Source organism: Carettochelys insculpta, unplaced genomic scaffold (assembly GCF_033958435.1).
Source record: "Carettochelys insculpta isolate YL-2023 unplaced genomic scaffold, ASM3395843v1 scaffold_0038, whole genome shotgun sequence".
NCBI lineage: Eukaryota > Metazoa > Chordata > Testudines > Carettochelyidae > Carettochelys > Carettochelys insculpta.
In genome coordinates, this window is record NW_027439075.1 from 440,001 (window position 1) to 445,000 (window position 5,000).

A 5,000-nucleotide genomic window follows, 5' to 3' on the forward strand; every position below is an offset into this window, starting at 1 on the left:
CACCAGGTCAACCTCCGGTGCTTTCAGCGGGGGTTGACCTGGTGGCCGATTCCCTCCCCGGGCACCAGGTCAACCTCCGGTGCTTTCAGCGGGGGTTGACCTGGTGGCCGATTCGCTCCCCGGGCACCAGGTCAACCTCCGCTGCTTTCAGCGGGGGTTGACCTGGTGGCCCATTCGCTCCCCGGGCACCAGGTCAACCGCACCCTTTTTCGGCCGCCTTCGCCTCCAAATTTTTCCCCCCGTTTCCTTGCCCACTCCTCGGTCACTTCATACGCCCTCCCCCTTACATCCACCGTACGCAACACCTCCACCGGGCTTAATAGTCCACAACCGGGACCCAGGGCCTTCCCCGCTCTCAACAACCTCCACCCACGGTCCCCCTCCACCGGGCTTAATAGTCCACAACCGAGACCCAGGGCCTTCCCCGCTCTCAACAACCTCCACCCACGGTCCCCCTCCACCGGGCTTAATAGTCCACAACCGGGACCCAGGGCCTTCCCCGCTCTCAACAACCTCCACCCACGGTCCCCCTCCACCGGGCTTAATAGTCCACAACCGGGACCCAGGGCCTTCCCCGCTCTCAACAACCTCCACCCACGGTCCCCCTCCACCGGGCTTAATAGTCCACAAGCGAGACCCAGGGCCTTCCCCGCTCTCAACAACCTCCACCCACGGTCCCCCTCCACCGGGCTTAATAGTCCACAACCGAGACCCAGGGCCTTCCCCGCTCTCAACAACCTCCACCCACGGTCCCCCAAGACGCACGTTCCAAGCCTTAACCCTCAGACCATCCACCCCCCCTGGGGGGGACCCCACACCCACCTGACCCCAACTCACTCCCACCAAAAACACCACCACCGCCACCGCCTCAACGGCCTGCCCCACCCAGCACTCCCACACACACACCTGCCCCACCAACGCTCCACACACGCTTTCTTCCCTCTCCCCGACCCGACCCAAGCCATCGCACCGCACCGGGTGAGGGCCTAAGCTTCCTCGCCCGCCCCCCCGCCCCCGACACGCAGGCAGGCAGAGGGAAAGGCCTCAGCGCCCCCCAGGACCGTCGCGCCGCCTTGGCCTCACGGCTTCCCTGCTCCCGCACGGCAGACACACGCCCCGCTCTACCCCCGCTGGGGCCAAAAGCTGCCTACGGCACCTGGGATTCCCAGGCGGTCACCCATCCAGGTACTAGCCAGGCCCGGGACGGTTTACCTTCCGAGATCGGACGAGATCGGGGGCATTCGGTCCGGTATGGCCGTAGGCCCCCGCCTCCCCGGGCTTTAGCGTCAGCAGCCTGGCCTCAGTCAGCCGGGCCCAAACAATTAACCCGGAGGCCGGGCCGAGGGAAAACTTCCTCCGAGCCGGCCCAAGGGGAAGGGAGGACGAGGACGCCGGGCCCGGGAGGTGACAGGACGTGCACGTCAGACCCGGGAAGCTGTGCGCCCCGAGGTTAACCCCCGGGCCGGGGCGGGGAGAGAAAAATGTTCTAAGTCCGGTAGGGACAGCAGGTCAACCCCGGTCCGAGGCGGGGAGAGAAATTTTCCAAGTCCGGCAGGGACAGCAGGTCAACCCCGGCCGCCGTAGCAGAGGTTGACCTGGTGTCCGATTCGCTCCCCGGGCACCAGGTCAACCTCGGGCGCTTTAGCGGAGGTTGACCTGGTGTCCGATTCGCTCCCCGGGCACCAGGTAAACCGTGGCCGCTTTCAGCGGAGGTTGACCTGGTGGCCGATCCCCTCCTGGGGCTCCAAGTCCGGCAGGGACAGCAGGTCAACCCCGGCCGCTTTAGCAGAGGTTGACCTGGTGTCCGATTCGCTCCCCGGGCACCAGGTAAACCGTGGCCGCTTTCAGCGGAGGTTGACCTGGTGGCCGATCCCCTCCTCGGGCTCCAAGTCCGGCAGGGACAGCAGGTGAACCCCGGCCGCTTTAGCAGAGGTTGACCTGGTGTCCGATTCGCTCCCCGGGCACCAGGTAAACCGTGGCCGCTTTCAGCGGAGGTTGACCTGGTGGCCGATCCCCTCCTGGGGCTCCAAGTCCGGCAGGGACAGCAGGTCAACCCCGGCCGCTTTAGCAGAGGTTGACCTGGTGTCCGATTCGCTCCCCGGGCACCAGGTAAACCGTGGCCGCTTTCAGCGGAGGTTGACCTGGTGGCCGATCCCCTCCTCGGGCTCCAAGTCCGGCAGGGACAGCAGGTCAACCCCGGCCGCTTTAGCAGAGGTTGACCTGGTGTCCGATTCGCTCCCCGGGCACCAGGTAAACCGTGGCCGCTTTCAGCGGAGGTTGACCTGGTGGCCGATCCCCTCCTCGGGCTCCAAGTCCGGCAGGGACAACAGGTCAACCCCGGTCCCAGGCTGGAGAGAAAAATTTTCTAAGTCCGGCAGGGACAGCAGGTCAACCCCGGCCGCTTTAGCAGAGGTTGACCTGGTGTCCGATTCGCTCCCCGGGCACCAGGTCAACCTCTGGCGCTTTAGCAGAGGTTGACCTGGTGTCAGATTCGCTCCCCGGGCACCAGGTCAACCTCGGGCGCTTTAGCAGAGGTTGACCTGGTGTCCGATTCGCTCCCCGGGCACCAGGTAAACCGTGGGCGCTTTCAGCGGAGGTTGACCTGGTGGCCGATTCCCTCCTCGGGCTCCAAGTCCGGCAGGGACAGCAGGTCAACCCCGGTCCCAGGCGGGGAGAGAAAAAATTTCAAAGTCCGGCAGGGACAACAGGTCAACCCCGGTCCCAGGCTGGAGAGAAAAATTTTCTAAGTCCGGCAGGGACAGCAGGTCAACCCCGGCCGCTTCAGCTGAGGTTGACCTGGTGTCCGATTCGCTCCCCGGGCACCAGGTAAACCGTGGCCGCTTTCAGCGGAGGTTGACCTGGTGGCCGATCCCCTCCTGGGGCTCCAAGTCCGGCAGGGACAACAGGTCAACCCCGGTCCCAGGCGGGAGAGAAAAATTTTCTAAGTCCGGCAGGGACAACAGGTCAACCCCGGTTCCGAGCGGGAGAGAAAAATTTTCTAAGTCCGGCAGGGACAACAGGTCAACCCCGGTCCCAGGCGGCAGAGAAAAATTTTCTAAGTCCGGCAGGGACAACAGGTCAACCCCGGTCCCAGGCGGCAGAGAAAAAATTTCTAAGTCCGGCAGGGACAACAGGTCAACCCCGGTCCCAGGCGGCAGAGAAAAAATTTCTAAGTCCGGCAGGGACAACAGGTCAACCCCGGTCCCGGGCGGGAGAGAAAAATTTTCTAAGTCCGGCAGGGACAACAGGTCAACCCCGGTCCCAGGCGGCAGAGAAAAAATTTCTAAGTCCGGCAGGGACAACAGGTCAACCCCGGTCCCAGGCGGGAGAGAAAAAATTTCTAAGTCCGGCAGGGACAACAGGTCAACCCCGGTCCCAGGCGGCAGAGAAAAATTTTCTAAGTCCGGCAGGGACAACAGGTCAACCCCGGTCCCAGGCTGGAGAGAAAAAATTTCTAAGTCCGGCAGGGACAGCAGGTCAACCCCGGCCGCTTCAGCTGAGGTTGACCTGGTGTCCGATTCGCTCCCCGGGCACCAGGTAAACCGTGGCCGCTTTCAGCGGAGGTTGACCTGGTGGCCGATCCCCTCCTGGGGCTCCAAGTCCGGCAGGGACAACAGGTCAACCCCGGTCCCAGGCGGGAGAGAAAAATTTTCTAAGTCCGGCAGGGACAACAGGTCAACCCCGGTTCCGAGCGGGAGAGAAAAATTTTCTAAGTCCGGCAGGGACAACAGGTCAACCCCGGTACCGGGCGGGAGAGAAAAAATTTCTAAGTCCGGCAGGGACAACAGGTCAACCCCGGTCCCAGGCTGGAGAGAAAAAATTTCTAAGTCCGGCAGGGACAACAGGTCAACCCCGGTCCCAGGCTGGAGAGAAAAAATTTCTAAGTCCGGCAGGGACAACAGGTCAACCCCGGTCCCAGGCTGGAGAGAAAAAATTTCTAAGTCCGGCAGGGACAACAGGTCAACCCCGGTCCCAGGCGGGAGAGAAAAATTTTCCAAGTCCGGCAGGGACAACAGGTCAACCCCGGTCCCAGGCGGCAGAGAAAAAATTTCTAAGTCCGGCAGGGACAACAGGTCAACCCCGGTCCCAGGCGGGAGAGAAAAATTTTCTAAGTCCGGCAGGGACAACAGGTCAACCCCGGTCCCAGGCGGGAGAGAAAAATTTTCTAAGTCCGGCAGGGACAACAGGTCAACCCCGGTCCCAGGCGGCAGAGAAAAATTTTCTAAGTCCGGCAGGGACAACAGGTCAACCCCGGTCCCAGGCGGGAGAGAAAAAATTTCTAAGTCCGGCAGGGACAACAGGTCAACCCCGGTCCCAGGCGGCAGAGAAAAAATTTCTAAGTCCGGCAGGGACAACAGGTCAACCCCGGTCCCAGGCGGCAGAGAAAAAATTTCTAAGTCCGGCAGGGACAACAGGTCAACCCCGGTCCCAGGCTGGAGAGAAAAAATTTCTAAGTCCGGCAGGGACAACAGGTCAACCCCGGTCCCAGGCGGCAGAGAAAAATTTTCTAAGTCCGGCAGGGACAACAGGTCAACCCCGGTCCCAGGCGGGAGAGAAAAATTTTCTAAGTCCGGCAGGGACAACAGGTCAACCCCGGTCCCAGGCGGGAGAGAAAAAATTTCTAAGTCCGGCAGGGACAACAGGTCAACCCCGGTCCCAGGCGGGAGAGAAAAATTTTCTAAGTCCGGCAGGGACAACAGGTCAACCCCGGTCCCAGGCGGCAGAGAAAAATTTTCTAAGTCCGGCAGGGACAACAGGTCAACCCCGGTCCCAGGCGGCAGAGAAAAATTTTCTAAGTCCGGCAGGGACAACAGGTCAACCCCGGTCCCAGGCTGGAGAGAAAAAATTTCTAAGTCCGGCAGGGACAACAGGTCAACCCCGGTCCCAGGCGGGAGAGAAAAAATTTCTAAGTCCGGCAGGGACAACAGGTCAACCCCGGTCCCAGGCGGGAGAGAAAAAATTTCTAAGTCCGGCAGGGACAACAGGTCAACCCCGGTCCC

The 5,000-nt window shown here is 61.7% G+C and overlaps 1 non-coding gene across 1 annotated transcript; it reads right to left on the minus strand.

Annotated features, from left to right (window-relative positions):
- Positions 1-1,144: 1,144 nt before the first annotated feature.
- LOC142006047 (5S ribosomal RNA) lies at positions 1,145-1,263 on the minus strand. The gene has a single exon (XR_012643195.1). It is a non-coding gene; the product is annotated as a 5S ribosomal RNA (ribosomal RNA).
- Between the last annotated feature and the right edge of the window lie 3,737 nt (positions 1,264-5,000).